Below are 19,932 nucleotides of genomic sequence, written 5' to 3'. Positions count from 1 at the left end.
ACCTGTTAGGGCCGGAGGCTCCACGCTTCTCCCGTCCACCCTCCCCATCCCGTCGCATGCTCCCCTCTGCCTCCCTCAGGCCACACCCTGCAAGTTCTTCAAATGCTGTGCCCAACGTTCCCTCGCACGAGCCTTTCCCTCTGCCCAGAAGCCCCTGTCCTCCCTCTCCTGCCTGACCAGACCCTATTTCTCCTCCAACACGGAGCATGGGGGTGTCTCCTCCAGGCCCCCAACACCCTCTGCTCAGCTCCCTGCCCCTTATCGTAGATGGGTACCAGCCTGCCTGTCAACCTTCAGCATGCACGTGACCTGCACACAACATGCTGAGGTGTGGACATGGGTTCGCTCTAGCTGGACACAGGCAAGAGGCCCGGGGGCTTCCCCACACCGTCCAACAATGTACCCCCTGTCTCCTCCAATGGGCAGGTCTTGGTTCTCAGCTCTCAAAGTGCTCCATGGCCCCCCAGGCCATTTAACTTAGTTCCTTCCCTTAGTTCCTGCCTTTCTTCTTGTGCCCTGGCCATGGATGTCACTCCTCCAGCTCTGGGTGGTCCAGGGTCTCCCCACGCTGAGCATCGGGAGAAGGGGAGGGGAAAGACACCTTCTATGTGGCCTGGCCCTGGGAGGGTGGAGAAGATTGGCCCCTGCCAGCAAGTCCCCTGGGCGATATTAAGCTAACATGCAATATTAGTCACATGACATATATTTAACAAGCTTGTCCTGGGTCCATTTCCCCAGGGACAAATTGAAGTCCCTATCCCAGAGAGCTCACATTCCATTTGGGAGACAGAGTATAAACAAGATAGCAATAAACATAATGATAATGTCAGGTGATGAAAAGTGCCATGAAAAATAATAAAGGAAGCTGAGAAGGGAAGAGGTTAACTTGGTTAGACACAAGACTCAGCTCTGCAAAGATCTGGGGGAAGAGCGGAGCAGTTGGAGGGACCCACCAAGGGCAAAGGCCCTGACGTTGGAGGGAGCTCGGGGTATTTTCAGAGCCATCAAGAGGCAGAGGGCTGGTGGGGCTAAAATGAAGTGCACAAGGCTGAGAGTGGCCCCACACGGCAGGCTCCACGGGGTGTCGGCACAGAAACTCCGCGGTGCGCATCTCGAAGGCGCCCTCTGGCAGCTGTGTGAGGAATAGACCATATGGCACAAGGGCAGAAGCTCGGAGCCGAGCCTGGGCCACTGCAGTGTTCAGGCGACAGGCGACAGGGGTTTGAACAAAGGAGGTGGTGGTGGAGGGTGTGAGAAGTGGCCGGACCAAGGGTATATTTTGTAGAGTGCACAGAATTTTCAGCTGGAGTCAAGAATGGTGCCAGGTGTCATTCTTAGCAACGTGGCAGATGGAGGTGCTATTTAACTAGGAGGGGGGTGACTGTGGGAGGAAACCTGTCCTGGACATTTCAGTTGAGAAGACCGTTGGACATGAAGTCAAGTGTGGGGTTGGATAGATGAGTCTGGACAAGATGGAGGGTCCAGGCTGGAGACATAGCAAGGAATTGTCCAAATGTAGATGGTATTTGCTATGGACAGAATGTTTGCATCCTGCTCAAATTCATATGTTGAAATCCTAACCCCCAATGTCATGGTATTAGGAAGTGGGGCCTGTGGGAGGCGATTAGGTCATGTGGGAAGAGCCCTCATGATGGGATTAGTGCCCTTATGACAAAGGCCCCAGAGAGCTAGCTAGTCCCTTCCACCATGTGAGCACCCAGTGAGAAAATGGCCATGTGTGAGCCAGGAAGCAGCCCTCACCAGACACTGAAACTGCCCCTGCCTTGATCTTGGACTTCCCTGCCTCCAGAACTGGGAGAAATGAGTTTATAAGCTACCCAGTCTATGGTATTTTGTTACAGCAGCCTGAACAGACTAAGTATTTATTTGTTTATTTATTTGAAATGGTATGATGTTTGGGATTTACTTTATTTTTCTCCCAGCTTTATTAAGTTATATTGACAAATTAAATTTGTATATATTTACAGTAATGTTTTGATACATGTATACATTGTGAAGTGATTAAATCAAGCTAATTAACATATCTGTTACCTCACATACTTATGTTTTTTGTGGTGAGAGCATTTAAGATCTGCTCTCTTAGCAGTTTTCAAGTATGCAATGCAATATTATTAACTACAGTCACCATGCTATGCAATAGAGCTCCAGAACCTATTCATACCATCTAAAGGAAACTTTGTGCCCTTTGACCATCTCTCCATTTCCACCCCCAACCAGCCCTTGACAACCACCACTCTATTCTCTGCTTCTATGAGTTTAATAGTTTTAGATTCCACATACAAGTGAGATCATATGTTGTCTTTCTGTGCCTGGCTTATTTCACTTAGCATAATGTCCTCCAGGTACCTCCGTGTTGTCACAAATGAGAGGATTTCCTTTTTTAAGGCTAAATAGCATTCCATTGTGTTTATATGCTATGTTTTCTTTATTCATCTGTTGATGGACACTTAGGTTGATTCCATATCTTGGCTATTGTGAGTAATGCTGCAGTGAACATGGGAGTGCAGGTATCTCTTTGACATACAGATTTCATTTCCTCTGGGTACATACCCAGAAGTGGAATTGCTGGATCAAATGCTAGTTTTATTTTTAAATTTTGAGGAACCTCCATACTGTTTTCCACATTGGCTGTACTAGTTTACATTCCTACCAACAGTGTGCATGGGTCCCTTTTCTCCACATCCTCACAACACTTGCTAACTTTTGTCCATTTGATAACAGCCATTCTCACAGATGAAGTGATGTCTTATTGTGGATTTAATTTGCATTTCTCTAATGATTAATGATGTTGAGCATTTTTTCATATGTCTATTGTTCATTTATATATCTTCTTTTAAGAAATGTCTATTCAGATCTTTTGCCCATTTTAAAAATCAGGTTATTTGTTTTCTTGCTATTGAGTTGAGTTCCTTATATGTTTTAGATATTAATCCCTTATCAGATGTATGCTTTGCAAATATTTTCTCTTCAGTGTGCTGATTATTTCCTTTGCTGTGCAGAGCTTTTTATTTTGATGCAATCCCATTTGTCTATTTTTGCCTGCGTTGCCTATGCTTTTGGGGTCATATCCAAGAAATCATGGCTCAGACCAGTGCCAAGAAGAATTTTATCATATTTTCTTATAGTGGTTTTACAGTTTCATGTCTTTAATCTATTTTGAGTTGATTGTTGTATATGGTGTAAGATAAGGCTTCGATTTGCACATGTGGATCTCCAGCTTTCCCAATACCATTTATTGAGGAGAGTGTCCATTCCCCATTGGATGTTCTTGGCACATTTGTAGAAAATCAATTGACTATAAATCTGTGGGTTTATTTCTGGGATCTCTATTATGTTCTGTTGGTTTGTGTGTCTGATTTTAAGCCAGTACAATGCCATTTTAAGTCAGTACAATGCCATTACTATAGCTTTGTAGTATACTTTGAAATCAGGTAGTGTGATGCCTCCAGCTTTGGCTACTCAGGTCGTTTGTATTTCCATACAAATATTAGGATTGTTTTTTCTATTTCAGTGAAAAATGACATCGGAATTTTGACAGGGATTGCATTAAATCAGTAGATCGTTTGGGTAATATGAACATTTTAACAATATTAATTCTAATAATCCATGAACACAGGATATCTTTCCGTGTATTTGTGTCTTCTTCAGTTTCTTTCATGACTCCAGAAACTAAGGTAGTATTTGAAAATCAGCAGGAGACCCCCCACACCCCAAGGAATGCAGTTCAAGATGGGAAGAACCTGGGGGGGGGCTCCTGCAGCCTCCAGGGGGCTACATCTTTCCCTGCCTTGAGCTGCATGGCCAGAGACTTCCTTCCATTACCAGCCTCCACATGCCAGACCCGAGGAACTGGGAGGACAAGAGGCAGGACCCCTTCCTTCTGTACACATATTACCCGAGTTTGAAATATCTTGGGGGCATATTTGTGTCCCCCTCCAGATCTCAGCCCTGCCCTCAGCCCCTGCCCCTCACCCTGTTTTATTGGCCACATACCCAGGCCCCCCTCTACCTACCCCATCCCACCCCCCACTCCCCCAGCCAGCAGCCCATTCTCAGATCACTTTTCCTGCACAAGTTACCCGAAGTGCCCTTAATTCCTTCCTTCTTTGCCTTTCCAACTACACACTGGCCAGTGCCCACCCTGGGATCTAAACCTCCAAACTCGTCCCATCCACACCCAGCTGCAGACAGTAGTTGGAGAAAGTCCACTGGGGCAGACGCCACCTTCAGTCTCAGCAGGGCCCAGTGCTCCCAGCCCGCCCCTCCTGACCCCTAGGGGATGCTGTCTCACCCCTCCGTCCTCCACCCCAAGCCATCACTGTTCTCGAACCACCAACCTCTCCCTTGGGAGATGGCCTCGGCTTCCACTCCCCAAACCCGTCTGGAGACGACCTGTGTCCTCCTCCAGCTCCTCTCCCCATCGTGGGCTCTGGAGTCAGACTGGACGTCCACTTCCCACCTACTCCACTAGCCGCCCCACCTCTCTGCCAGCTGGTCCCCGTGGCCAGTGGAAGCACAGCCCTCTCTGGATAGCAGGGAGCACGAAGTGAGACGGTGTATGTCCCCACCTAGAAGGGACTGGCACATCTCAAACACTCAGTGTCAGTGTGACTGTGGCGGGGGGCCGTCCTTTCCCTTTTTATCTCTTACCCCTGTCCCCTTCTCCCTTCTCTAGGACACAGCTCTGCTCTTTTTCTAATGTCTTTAGCTTCTTCCTACTGACTCCTTCCCCTCACATGAGTTTCTCCATCTTATACAGGAACAGCCCAGGCTTTGTCTCCATGTCCGCTCCATGTCCCCTTCTGCCACCATCCACCCACCCTCCTATCCCATCCATGCTGTCCCCTCCCCCTCCCCCCAGGAAGCACCCCCTGCAGTCCAGTTTCCTTCGTGGTCCAGTGGGAGCAAGCCTGGACCCAGATGTGAAAACACAAAGATGGGGGAAGCCAGGGATATGGCCAAGAAGCGTTGGGGACCAGGGACTCCAGTGAGCCAAGGACACACTTGGGAGCTAAGCCTACATACTCGGAGTTCTTCCACAGTAGTGTTCTCTGGAGCTTGGCTCACTCCCATGGATTAGGGAATGTTTCCAGGAGGCACTGTCACAGATGACATTGTGTTTTCTCCCGAGATTCATACATTAAAGTCCTAACCTCCAATACCTCAACACATGACTGTATTTGGAGATATGGTCCTTAAAGAGGTAACTACGTTAAAATGAGGTCTTCGGGGCAGGCCCTAATCCAATCTGATTGGTGTCCTTATAAGAAGAGGAGATTAGGACACAGACACATGGAGGGAAGACCATGTGAGGACAGAGCGAGAAGGTGGCCATCCGTGAGCCAAGGAGGGAGGCCTCAGAAGAAGCCACCCCTGCCGCACCTTGATCTTGGACTTCCAGCCTCCAGGACTATGAAAACACAAATTTCTGTTGTTTAAACCACTTAGTCTGTGGGATTTTGTTATGGTAGCCCGAGCAGACTAATACAAGTGCGGGTGCTAATAGACCTCCAAAAACCAACTGCCCCTCACCACCGCTCCACTGAAAATGCTCCTTCAAAGGTCACCTATGACATCCAGATTTCTACATCAAAAGGTCGCTTCTTGATCCTTTCATCAGTCGTGTTTCAGCACAGGAGCTAGAAACCATGCCAGGTATCTTAAGTAAAGAGAGATTTAATGCAGGGAACTGGGTTCTTACTGTAAGCTGTACCCAGGGAGGTACTCTGGGGCGGTCCCCAGGCGTGACTCCCAGAACCCCACAGAGCTGCCCAAGGGGAGCAGCTGCTGAGGCCACATCCAGGATAGCAAGGAGTCAGGGGCCACCCCCAACCCCCCACCGCAGCTGCCACCCAGGGGTTAGGACACTACCACCATTGCTGTACCTGTCTCTTGACCCTCAGGAAGCAGGTGCCTGGACACTGTGACACATAGTTCAGCCACTGCCTCCTCTGTTACAACTGTTCTCAACACTCACAAGCTTGCTTGCCAGCAACAACCACCAAGAACACAAGAAAGCCCCTTTCCAGATCTCACATGAGCAAATCCAATTGGAGGGTCTAATTCACATACAGACCCATAGCTGCAAGGGACCTGGGAGCAGCGGTGATTTTAGCTTGCCAGCCTCTGCAGTACAGCCAAGCAGAGGGAGGTGGAATGCAAGGCAAATGGGTCAACCCTGGGCTCTCTCACAGGCCCTTCCTGCCCAGCCTCCCTGCATCACATGGCTGGCCACTCCCTCCCTTATCACATATTTTTTCAGTGCTCCCCTTGCAGTGGTGTGGGCTCCTGTGACTTGCTCCATGTACCAGCAGACTCACACTCCACCACAGGTAACAGAAGCAACCAGGGCTTACAAGATGTCAGAGGAGGAGGCTCAGGACTGGAGCTGCAGCCCAGCAGTGCCATCAGGACCCTGGGCTCCTTCTGCATCTTGTCCCATCATCCTCCACACTTGTCCTGCATCTCATGCTTGTCACCGTGTTGCTGCAAGTTGATGGCTGAACCTCCTGGTCCCAAGTCCACATTTCAAGGAGCAGGAAAGGGGGCCGAACACTGCATTCTCCTAATGAGAATTTCCTTGGATTCAGGAAGGGGCACCCTCCCCTGGCCCAGAGAGTTCACATGGTTACCCTTGGCTGCAAAGGAGGCTAGGAAATAATGATTTAGCATTTCAGACTCTGTAGGAGAGAAAGGAGAGCAGGAGAAGGATTGGAAATAGGTGTGAGCTTATTTTTAATATTTGCCATAGCCATAAAGGGAAATCGTTGGCTCATGTAATCAAGTCATCCAGGCTTCCACATCGATGAATCCAGAGGTTCATATGACATCATCCAGCCTCAATCGCAGTTGCTCTGTCTTCCCACACACCTTTTTCTGCTGTGGCTTAAGTCTCAGGCTCCTTCTGGTGACCTGGCAGCTTCAGATTTGCATTATCTGCAGCTAGAAATCATAGCTGAAAAGGAGTTTTGTTTTCTTAGTTGTTCCAGCAAAAGCCCCAGGATTGGATCTTATCAGACTTACTTAGGTCACATGACCACTCTTGAGCCAATCACTGTAACCAGGAGATGGAATATTAGCTGGACCCAGGTCATGCCTTCTCCCCGACTTCCTGGAGCTAGGGATGGGGTGAGCGCCTCATCGATCATGTGCAAAGCGGAGGAGCAGTGGTCCCGAAAGGAAGTAGAGACACTCTCTGAATAAGGTAGAACAGATGCTGGATGAGCACAAACAGCAGATGCCTCTAGATCCTTCCCTCCCCTTCCCTGACAACTCTCCTCTGGTCCTCCCACCTCTATGACTTCCTCCTCATCCCTGGGCCCTTCTTCCAGCATCAGCCCCATAACGCTGGGCTTCCCGGGGATCTGAACTCAACTGAAGCCTCCATGAGCAAGCTCAGCCAGTCGCACGGCCTAGTGGTCCTGCATGTGGATGACACCCAGATATATCTCTCCACACTTGATCTTGCTGTGGGGTTCTACATCTTAAAATCCACCTGCCTAATAAACTAGGCCCCCTGGAGGTCTCTTGGGTTCTTCCAGCAGCATCACAGCACAAAGCAAACTCACCTACTGTGGCTTCACACATCAGTTGCTGCGCAACAAACTACCCCAAAATTCAGGGGCCCAAGACAACAATCATTCATCCTCTCCTGTGGTTCCAGGTGTTTCTCTGCTCTGTCTAATGTCAGGTGAGCTACAGCCATGTGGGGGCTCAGCTGGGCTGGAGCGTCCAAGCTGGGATACTCGCATAGCTGAGACATGAGTGCTGGCTGTCGGCTGGGAGTTCAGCTGGGGCCGTCTCCACATGGCTTGAGCATCTCACAACATGGCACCTGGGATGGAAGAGGGAGCATCTCAAGAGCAAGAAGTCCAAGAGCCCTAGGAAAATTTCCAGGCTAGCTGAGGGCCTGGTCCAAGCCTGCCCAGCGTCACTTTGCTGCACTCTGTTGGTCAAAGCCAGTCCTAGGCCCAGCCCAGGTTCAAAGAGAGGAAATAAACGCCATCCCTCAATGGAAACAGTAGCACAGGATTTGCAGCCATCATTAATCTACTACCCATTAAACTCGCTCAGCCCGTCTCTAGAAACAGCACCACCCGCCGGTCTCCCAGGATGGAAACCTCAACAGCACGCTTTGCTCTGCTCGCCTGCACCCTCAATTTTTCATGAGGTCTGGTCAGTTTCACCCCTAACTACCTCTCACAAAGGTCCATCACTCTCTAGATCCTCTGCCGGAGTCAGACCCCAAGCCACCAGCATCTCTGGCCTGGACTATTATAGCAACCTCCTAACCGGTCTGTATGCTTTTAATCTGCCTAATCCAGTCCGTCCTTCACACGACAGTCAGAGCAACCTTTCTAAACTGTGAGTCGGAGCTAGCGTCGGCGCCCGGCTCCCAGCTCCCCACAGTCTGGCTGTGTGGCCCAGGGGGAGTTACAGAACCTCTTTGAGGCTCAGCCTCACTCATAGCCAAGGCAGGATCACAGAGGGTTGCACTGAGGGATGCTTGAGACAAGGGACATGAGCCCCCCTTGGTGACACCTGGCAAAAGAGATTTCCCAGTAAGGGCAGTTCCTTTCTCACCTATTGCCAGTCGGGTAAAATAAGAAGTGTAAACAGTGTGCTGGCATCCAAAACCTCTCACAGTCTGGCCTCCATTTCTCTTTGGTGGCACATTCCCTAAACCCCTCACTAAAGCCGCACTCACCGGCAGCCTGTGCTCCTGTGCATGGATGTGCACAGAGGTCACTCACCCAGTCTCCACCTCTGCATTTTGCACGTGCTGTTTCCACCACTCAATGCCCTTCCCTCTTCCAAGCCAGCTCTCAACCCACCCCTCACCTCCAGCGACCCCTTCCCAGGTCTCCCTGTACAGAATCCATCACTGCCACTCCTGTTCGTACTGTTCCAAGAACCTATCACGTGTCAGTAGAATAGTCTATGGATGGTCTGTCCCGTCTGACAGGCCAGACTTTACTCCACCCTGAGGCGAGGCAGGGACTGAGAAGATGGACACTGCCCAGATATGTGACTCAGATTCATCGGGTCTCACGTCACTATCACTCATAGACCGCGGGACTCTGGACAAGACACTTCACCCTCTGAGCCTCAGTTCCTCGTCTGTAAAATGCGGATAAGCATATCCCATTCACGGAATGTTTGGGAAGATTAGAAATCAGGAGATCAGTACATGCTTTATTTTTTTAAACAATGTATTCAATGGATTTGAGTAGTATATGAATCATTTTTAAGTGTAAAAATATATCAAATGAGCGTGTGGGTGTTGAATAGACATCGGAGGTCACCCAGGCCACCTGAATGCAGAGTACATACAAGCTCTTAACCACTATGGAGTATGGACAGATGGACAGGAGGTGGAGGGGGCACAGGTGGACAAGTGAGCAGTCACTGGGCTGACAGTCAGGATTCCATGAGAAGCTCGCCCTGTACGTGGGCCACAGCCCAGGTACTCCCCCCATACACCTGCCGTCCACCCCCACCAGGGCTGGGCTAGGGTCAGGTGAGTGAGGCACTCACCTCAGGCACAGAATCTAAGGAGAAGCCAAAATTCTACTCATCAAGATAAGTACGACTTATGTGATATCTCTAAAAATCAAAATTAATGCAAAAAAAATCATAATAAAATTTTGAGTAAAGATAGGATCTGATCCAGCACTCGAAGGACCCTGCCTCATTTGTCTCACCCTGGCCCAGGCCCTACGCACCACCCCCAGCACCTCCCTACCCCCACTACTAACCCCTCACCCCCAACTCACCACGTCCCACACCCCCTACCCTTCACCCCCACCCGCCAATGACACCCAGCAATAGAAATCAGGGCAGAAAGAAAGGGAAGACAGAGAGATGGAGCTGCACGCTCTTCCCAGCACTCAGCCCTGGCCCCGACTATAATCCAGCCTCACAGATCCTGGGGGGTGTAGGGGCTGAGGAATCCCCAGAGGTCCCCTCATTCACAGGGAAGCCCCCGGCAGTGGGTTCTCCGTGTGCTATCTCTGCGGCTACCACAGGGAGGAGCCTGCGGGCTGGTTTTGGTCTCCAAGGAAACCCACGAGGATGGGAATTGGAGGTCCAGCCCCCTCCCCTGTCTTCTTGTCTCCTCTTGGGGCCCAGGCTCAGACCCCTGCCCCAGCCCTCCTGCTCGGCCAACCAGCATGCCATGTGCTAATTGTCTTACATGGATTCTTGCATTAAATCCTTCAAAACTTCCCTTGGGTTTTTTTGTTTTGTTTTTTTGTTTTTAAATCCTTCCCATGTGGGAGGTGATATCATTATCCCCATTTCTACAGAAAAAGAAACTGAGTCCTGGTGAGGAAAGGCACCTTCAGCCTGGCAGTGGTGCCTGCCCGGCTCCACAGCCTGGTATAACCACTGAGCCCTGAGTCCCTCTGCATCAGTCCCCACAACCCCAGAGCTCACTGAGAACGTTTTGGACATGTCTAGAGAACAAACAAGCAAAGGGTCCCATTTGCATGGGGGAGACCAAGGCTCAGTGGAGCTGAGTAACTTAGCTCCTGTCACACAACTGGGAGGGACAGAGCCATGGGGGAGGCCTGGGCCTGCCTGACCCCAACCCCATGCTCCTGTCCTGTCTGTGTCCTCACCACTCCCCCAGTGTGCTCCCCACACCTGCAAGGCCCCATAAGGAAAGCTCTAGCAGATGGGAATGAGAAGTCCTTTGTTCCTGCCCACCCTGGTGCCACTATGAGCTGTCGCACCCCTGTCTGTGCAAGGCTGCATCAGGACCCTGCTGGGCCTGGGGGTACGCAGAGAAACCAGACAAGGCCTCCTCCAGCACACTGACAGCCTGGCACAGGGAAAAAGAAGCCAAGAAAGGCAGAGCCTGGGGGGCAGCTGAGGGGACAGCCAAGGGGACAAAAAGGACCCTAGGAGGAGAGAATGAAAGCCTCAGGGGCTTGAGGGGGCAGCACTTGGAAAAGTCTCCTTCCCTGTCTCTGGTCTCAGTATTCTCTTCTGTAAACATAAGGGGAGAGACCAGACACAACTGAGGCCCTTCCTGCAGAATGTTCTAGAATTCAGAGATAGAAAGCTCATTGCATTTTCAAGCTTGTCTATTTCACCATCCCTGAACACAGCTCCCAGGGCCCGGCCTGGCCGAGGGACACGGCTTCCTGATGACAGAAGCTTCTGGTTAACAGAGTTGCCATGCTCTTGTGGGGACGCCCAAGCTAGAGGGAGGGGAGGGACCCAAGCTCAGCACTAGAAGATGCATGGGGACCACCAAGACTCGGCTGTCACTGCACCCCAGGCTCATGCTGGGAGTGTCACCACTCCCAAACTGGGGCTGGCCAGAGGAGAGGAGATGCCAACTTTCTGAACCCGTGGCTCGATGCAGCTTTACTGCTATGGGCCATAGAGAGTCAGGGCTCGAGTGGCCCTTAGAGCTGACGGGGTCAGCTTCCGTCCCCCACCCCAGCCATTTGTTCGTTCAATCAGTATTTGCCTAGCATACCACATGCCACGGGCTGACCACATAGACTTGGCCCCGGCTCTCATAGAGCTCACAGTCCAGTGGTGAAAATAAATAATTGAGCAGTCATAGGGACAGGTATGCCAGGAGTCCTGAGCATGTGGGTCAGGAAAGAGCGCAGATCAAGCCTTAGGCATGAGCAAGAGTTAGCAGAAATGGCAAGGAGAAAGAGTCTTCCAGGTGGAGGGAGCAGCAGGTGCAAAGGCCCTGGGGCAAGAAAAAATGCATCTGGAAAGAAAGGTGGTTCATAGACTCGTCGCTAGAGTAGGAGAGAGAAAAGGCTAGAGCACAGGCAGGAGGCCGGTCCTGGAGGGTCTCCCCTTATGGGCTGAGGACAGGGGGCAGCCACTGAAGGTTTGTTTGGGTGTTTTCTTTTTTTTTTTTTAGAATTCTTTAGGGATTTGCTTGTTGCTTCTTTTGATTGTGGTAAAATATACATCACATAAAATTTATCACTTTCACCATTTTTAAGTGTACAGCTCACTGGCATTAAGTACACTCACAATGTGCAGCCATCACCACCACCCACCTCCAGAACTTTTTCATCTTGCAAAACTGAAACTCTGTGGCCATTAAACAATAATGCCCAAGTCACCTCTCACCTACTGGCCACCCCCAGCCTCTGGCAACCACCAGTCTACTTTCTGTCTCTATAAATTTGACCACTGTGTACCTCATATAAGTGGAATCATACAGTCACATACAGTCTGTGACTGGCTTATTTCCCTGAGCATAATGTCCTCAAGGTTCATCCATGTTGTAGCATGTGTCAGAATTTCCTTCCTTTTTAAGGCTGTGTAATGTTCCATTGTATGTGTATACCACATACCACGTTGTGTTTATCATCCATCCATCGGCAGACACCTGGGTTCTTTCCTCCTTTTGGCTATTGTGACTGATGCTGCTAGGAACGTGGATATGTAGCTGTCACTTAAAATCCCTGTTTTCAGTTCCACTGAAGGTTTTTAAACAGAAGAGTGACACGATCAGATTTATGTTTGAGAAAAATCACTCTGTGTACTATGAGGGGAAAGAATTGGAGTGGGGGTGGTGCATGGCTAGAGGCCAAAGGACCAACAGGAGTGTCACAAGAGGAAAGATGGTGTGGCCCTAACAGAGAGGTGGCAGTGAGGATGTCTGAGGAGTCCATGGAGTTGAGAGTCACCTGAAACATCAGACTCCAAGAGACATTGACCATCTAGGCAGGGAGGAGAGAGGAGAAGGAACAAATCAATGTCCAGGTTCCCGGCTGGATGGCTGGGTGGCCAGGATTGCTGTTCGCTGAGCTGGAGAATGCCGGAGAAGAAGGGAGCCAGTTTCAGACCCACCGAGCTGAGGGCCCTCTTGAGACATCCAGATGGAGTCGTCTAGGAGGTAGCTGGAAGTGTGGGTCAGGACTGAGAGCAGAGCTGGGGATTTGGGAGTGTTGGTGTGGGGATCAGAGCCCTGAATAAGGAACAAGGCCCTGTGACAGGCCCCACCAGAACCCCAACACCCTACACACCACTGTGTCTGTGTCCCTAGGGCCAGGCACATTATTTGGCATGAGATAGAGTGGCAGGTGGTATTTTCCAAAGATGGCAGCACCAACATCTTCTATGCCCAACATTCTTCTCACAGTGTGACCCTGACATTCTCCCACCAAGAGCAGCGTTCAGGGTCCCCTCCTCTTGGGTGTGGGTGGGCCTGTGACTGCAGTGCAAGTGATACTGTGTGGCTACCAGATCATAAAAGGTGACACAGTTTCCACCGGGCTCTCTCTCTCGGAACACGCACCGTGGCTTCCAAGGCTACTGGCTACCCTGGAACATGGAGAGGCCACATAGGGCAGGAGAGAGATGCCCAAGGAGCTCTAGGTGTTTGCACCCACAGAACGCCACCAAACGTGAGAGAGCAGGCCTTCAGATATTAATGCCCCAGCTGATGCCAAGTAGAGCAGAGACCTGCTGTCCCCAGCGAGCCCTGCCTAGAGCAGATTCGCGAGCAAGAAAAATGTTGTTTAAATCTACTAAGAAGTTTTGGGGTGGTTCATTATGCAGCAGAGCAGGTAGGCACTTCATAAATACGTGTTGAATGAGTAAGTGAAGGAACATGAAAGGACAGCAGAGAAAGAGGAGCCCACAGAGGAGACAGAGGAGGGATCAGGAGGCTGCAGGGAATCAGAGAGTGAGCGAGTGACCCAAGGGCACATAGCGGGCTGCTGGCCAAAACTGTAAGTCTGGCCACCCCCCAGCCACTGCATCTGTATTTGCCTGAGATTTTTAGTCTGTCATCCTTCCTGCCTTCCTGCCTTCCTGGATTCCCTCTTCTTCCCTTTCTTTATATTGAGAATTGCATCTCCCAGACCACCTCCCACATACACAAAATGCTGGAATATGGAGGAAGAAAACCAGGACCCAGGAGAAATATGTCAAATGATGGGTTGCTGTACCTGAGCTTCAGATTTGCCTGAGCCTGCTGGCAGCTGGGGCAAAAGGGGAAACAGGGCAAGTTACTCAGTTCTCCTTACTGGAAAAGGAGAAGCATGCCAGGTCTTATGCGGCGGATTCGCCTAACACCAGCTACAAGAGAGCTCTTGTGTGCTCTGGTGTAAGAGGCGCTGGGTGACATCGTGCCTTCAACAGTAAACACCCAAGTGGCTTCCTCGTTCTTGTAATAACTTCTTTGCTAGAGGCTGAAGCCCAGAGTGTATCCGGACATCTTCACAGAGAGAGGAGGAAATCTCCTTTACTGGAGTCGCAGCATCTCAGAACATGTTTACACTAATGATTCCAGGCCCCTCCTTGGGAGAGGCAGACTCAGAAGCCGGTAGCCTGGGAGTTTACATCCTACAGGTACCCCTGGGATGCTGGTGCATATCCACACTTGGGGTCCCCTGCCTACGATCATCTTTCCTAAATCTCAGGAAAACAAAGCAAGGCCCTAACTTCCGCCAGGACCCTGGAGCACTTTGGAAATCAGATGAGCAAGCGCGCAGTGGGGGGTCCGACAAGGGACCAGCGGCTGCCTCCACCGAGGCCCTCTCCAGGCCGGGCACTTTGCCACCGCTCCCGCTAATCTCCACAAGCGCCCCCCGTAACATCTGTGTTTACAGATGCGAATGCTGAGCCTCAGGGGAACCTGCCACAGCTCACAGGTGGATGCACTGAGGGTCGAAGCCAGGGTGAGCTGTCAGAATTCCCTGAGCTGTTGGCTGACGCTGGGATGGAGCCAGTCCTCCCAGCTGAGACCCACGTCAGCCCTTCACAAACACAGCCCGAGCCTCATTCTTCAAGAAGAACGTATTGCGCACCTACTGTGCGCCAGGTCTATTCAAAGTGCCAGGAATGCAGCAGGGAACAAAACCAGCCCACTGTGTTAACCAGATTTAACTACGTTAGCCATTTTTTTTATGTTCTGTATTCTTTTTGCTTTGGTATCTGGAGCCTCACGGCTGGGAGGGAGGGGCTGCTGATTCCTGGAGATAGATAGTAAACGACTTTCACATGCAAAGCAACCAATCCCGAGGCCCCTCTGTCTGGCTTCACACTTCAGGAGGCAACATCCTTCTTCCCCAGTCATCCCAGGGCCACATACCAGACAACTAAGGGCCACCCTAGCCCAGAGCCTGCTGAAATTTCTCAAACTGTGCAATCCTAAACCTGCTCAGCTGCTTACCCTTCCTCACCCATTCTTTCCTGCAAAAAAGAAAAAAACCATAAAGTCTCCTTCCCCTGCTTTTCCCTGTTCCTTTGGCCTCCTGACCATCCCTGGGGGTTCCTGTGGCCCTGTGTGGCCTGGCATGACCCCTCCTCTCGGGCACTGTGAGATACAAGCTATCTTTACAACAGCAGGTGTTTCTTAATCTATTGACCTCACCAGACCTGAATGAAACCAAAATCCTGGATACATGTTAAAACATGTGGACTCTGCTCTCAGTCCACAGCGTTAGTTCTGACTGGTTGATTTTCACAGCAGGAGGTTGCAGGGAGCTCCAGCGCAGCCCTGGGGGTTGGTGATTCTTGATGGTGTGGCCACCGCAGGCCAGGACTCAAACCCATGCCCCAGGGCCCAGCGCTATACACACAGAAGCCAGAGACCAACCTGGCAGAGAAGGCAGATGGAGGGACCCAGGAGCACACGTGTAAACAGACCGTTTTGTTAAGGCTCTACAATCACACTTTTGAGCGAAAGAGAAGACTCCCTGGTAGACTGAAGATGACACAAGTTTAAATACTGAAGTGTCAGATTTTTATCTTTTAAAGGACTGACAAAAACTCAAGAGCAGTGACCTCAAAAGAAGTAGAACTGATGTCCCAGAAGGATGACTCAACCTTAAACACTCAAAAGTCAAAAGTCAGCACCAAACTGTGGGCTGGAATCCCGGCCTGTGGCTGCAACTCTCTGAACCTCAGTTTTCTGGTCTGTAAAATGGGGAGAGGAGATGCCTCAGGCTGGAAGGACTGCCACTTCCAGCCTTATGGTCCGCATGCAAGCCTCCTCCAACCTTTCCTCCATGGGCTGCCCCTCCAACCCGGAGCCCTCCCAACCTCCTCTTAGAATCCCTCCAGGCAGAAATGCCTTGGGTCTCTTGCAATTTGACTCAAGTAGAGTCGCTCTCTTCTTCGAAACCCCTTCCTCAACCCACCCCCTTGGGCTCCAGCGACCTCACCTCTCACCTCTCTCCTCTCCGCCCCCACCTCCCTACCTGCACTTCCCTGCCAGTGGCCCCTGCCTCACCACCTCCCACCCCAGCTCTCCCTGCTGCTAACACACTGGGTTCTCAGGGATCTTTGGCCTCCCAGCAGCCGGGGACTGCCGGTCACTTCCTGAAAGGCCCGCACCCAGGAACCTCTGACCACACTGGGGTTCCCTCCTGTTTCTCCACTGTTCCCTCTTGGTTCCCGTGGTGGCCCTAGAGGCTGGCACCTTTGTTCCTACCAGCAGTCCCCTCCATCCCCACCTCTCACCTAGATGCTACAAATGCCAGGTGCTCCATTTCCCAGGAGTGAGCATGGTCCCACCCTGACCAAATGAATGAGTGTGCCTAGGTGGGTATGATCGAGTCTGTATGAGACTCATGGAACTGCAGCAGCCATCTGATGACCACGAGGGATGCAGGACACAGAGAGACGCTGCCTCTGGCTTGTCTGGGACCTCAGCCCATCCCACCCCTCGACACAGCCTTTTGTACCCAAGGGAGACCTTCTGCTTCCTTCAGGCCACTACCCCAGTGAGCTTGGGAGGGGGCAGAGCCTGGAGCCCCTCCTTCACGCACCTGATATGCAGGCAGGCTCTTGGTGTGTGAGTGTGTATTCCTGTCGCCACAGAAAAAGGCCCTTCCCTGAAACTACTGCTGCCTGGGTTGGAAAGGGGAAGTGGGAGTCAGAGAGCAGCTGAGTGAAGGGTAGAGGCCCCAGAGGAGGAGGAGGAGGGGTGGAAGAGAGAGAGGCCCCAGACAGAACTGGAGCCAGGCCCATATTCATGCCAGTCCCACCTCCACCCATCTCAAGCCTCTGAGCCTTTGCTCCTGCAGTTCCTCCAGCCAGAAACACTCTCCCCTTCCCACCTCCCTCCCAAATGCCCGCTTGACCTTCAGTAGTATTCTTTCCTTTTTTGGACAAAATATCCAGGACTGTGGACAGGCATCCCTGCTCTGTGAAGCCCTCCCTGAATGGGTCAAGAGCCCCTCCATCCCCTGAGCTGACCATGGAGCCTCGGTAGGGGCTGTTTAATTTTCTGTCCCCCACACCCAGCACTCAGCTTGGCACAGAGTTTGCACTCAGAACCTTTGGCCATCCCCTCCATGTGAAATGATGGCTCTCGCCTAAAAATTTTTTTCCACTTGAAATTCCACTACCCTAGTCCCATGCTTGGCTCCAAAGTACACAGAGATCTGGAAAGCGCGTGCATCTCCAGACAGAGCGCACGTCCTCAGAAACCCGCGCTGTATGTCGCACACCCATGACCTGGAATGCTGGGCTACATCCTTTGGCTTTGGCAGTCTGTTCATCCACACAGGAGAGAAGGAGGCATTATTCCCTTCCCTTTGTAGATAAGAAAGCAGATGCCGAGGGTAAAGTCATGCACCCCAGATCACACAGGTAGATCTGAGATGTGAACTCAAGTCTGGGGCCCCTCGGGCAAGAGAGGGGTTCACCTGTATGGGCCACCATTATCAAGAATGCAGCTTTGGCCCCCACCCTGCTCAGCCCCTGCTAAGGGTCAAGGCTGGTCTGGTCCCTGTAAACAGTTGGAGACTGACTTTGTGGGCTGCCCCAAGACCCTGGATCTGGCTGTCATCTCTCTACCTTCCTGTCCCATGCTCCCCACTCAGTTTTCTGCAGCTCCTGCCCTCTCTTTGGTTGTTAATGTTGTTGAATAAAATATCTAAATACATAGGACATACAAACAAAGTTCCAGTCATCTTAAATCTCATCACACAGAGACAATGTCTGCTACCATATTAGTGAACATCCTTTCATCATCCGATTACATCAGAGGCAGCAACCGGCAAGCCATGGCCAGGTCTTGGCCAGCTGAAGGACACATTGTTGGTCTTCACCATGTTCTCCACCTCAGCATTTTGCAATTTAGTAAAACTAACTGATTATTAATATCACACAAAATTGTATAAATCCAGCTATACATGGAAAACACAAAAATCCAGCCGTCCTGTGCTCTTGTACCTTCATGGTGGCAGTCAGCTAGACCTGACGACCAGCTGCCCACTCCACATGGGAAAAGCTTCTCCATTTTGCCACAGTCCCTGCCATGCCCTGTTGTGCCCCCAGGTGGGCCCACTGCCCTCATTTACTTAGCTGTCTGACTCCTGTGGGCATTCAAGTTGGCAACCTCTGCTCTGGGCATCTACAACAGCTAACCTTTATCGAAAGCTGACTATATGCCAAGCACCACTCAAACATGCTTGATGTGGCTTAACTCATTTAATCCTCACTCTAGTGATAGGAGGTAAGTACTATTATTATGCCCACTTTACAGATGAGGAAACTGAGGCTCAGGGAGGTGAAGTCTATTGCCCAAGACCACGGTGAGAACATGGCAAGGTGTCAGAGTGGGGATTTAAACCCAGGCAGAGTCTGGCTCCAGAGTCTGGGCTCCTGACCCTCCTGCTTTATGTGACTACACATACACTCAGTTCTATGCTGAGGATGATTCTCCACGTTAATCAATACAGTCTAGGACCACCTGTATAATAAAAACAAGAGAAACTAAAAAACCAAAAACTTAAAAAATAGCAAGAGTGGGCATCTGTTGTTTATATCTGCCCATCTTTCCTTCTTTTAAAGAAATGCCCTTCTCCTTGTGGGTCTGCTGGGGCTGTCCGTTTCCCCTCACCTCCCTTCTGGCCACAGGGCTGGACGTGTGACCCAGGCCTGGCCAGCGATGGTGTTCCTTCCCCACAGTTGCAATGATTGGCCCAGGGATGGGCAATGACCCAGGCCTAACCAAAGTCTTTCCCTGAGAGTTTTGTTTGGTAGGCCCTCCCTCTGAAGTCAAAGGTGATTTGATGTGAGCCTGGAGCTGAGAGAGAGAGAGAGAGAGAAACAAGGACATTTTGAGTCTCTGGTATCTTTATCCCCAAAGCCAACCCTATCCCTGACTCTAGGGACTGAGCCAATAAATTCCAGTGTAAGCTGGTCTGAGTTATGTTCACTTACAACCAAAAGATGCTTGAATTCTGTATCGTCATTATTCACACAGACCCATCATCCAGACACAGTGTAATTTATTAACCATTCCCTCCCTAATGAACATTTAAACTCCTCCCACATTCACTGGTTATCGGTGATGCTGGGAAGAGCCTCCGTGTTAGGGGCAACTCCTAGAAGTGAACTGGAATATCAAAGTTTGCTCCACTGCCCTATGGATCACTGAGTCACAGATGCTCCCCTGGGTCCAGCTTCCTTCTGTCCCACTGCCTATGCTATTTGCTTCCAGCAAGTCTTGTGGCCAACCTGGACAAAGAGTGACAGGTCTGGAGGAAATCAGGCACTTTTGGAGAGCCCCTGTGTGTCAGAAGCCCTCTCATACCTCGGCCTCACTGGCCAGACCCTCAGCAGTCCCGAGATACAAGAATGCTCCACTCTACCAGCCTCCCAAATGCTGTCTCCAATTCTGAGTCCTTGAGAAAAAAATAAGAAATCAGAGAAAAATATGAAGGAGAAGGACCTCAGAGATGATTCATCCCCCCCACCCCCACACCCTGCCCACCACTGCCACCTTCCACCTGGCCTAGCTGACGCACCATATGCCCCATAAGGGCAGTGATTTTTTTGTCTTGTGCTAATGCCAAGAACAGTGCATGGCACACAGGAGATCTTCCATAAACGTGGACTGGCTGGATGAATGAGTGAATGGATGAGTGAGTACTCTGACTGTGCATCCAAGATGATCCCAGG

This window comes from Cynocephalus volans, chromosome 12 (genome assembly GCF_027409185.1).
Source record: "Cynocephalus volans isolate mCynVol1 chromosome 12, mCynVol1.pri, whole genome shotgun sequence".
Lineage (NCBI taxonomy): Eukaryota > Metazoa > Chordata > Mammalia > Dermoptera > Cynocephalidae > Cynocephalus > Cynocephalus volans.
This window is presented reverse-complemented; position numbering follows the sequence as displayed.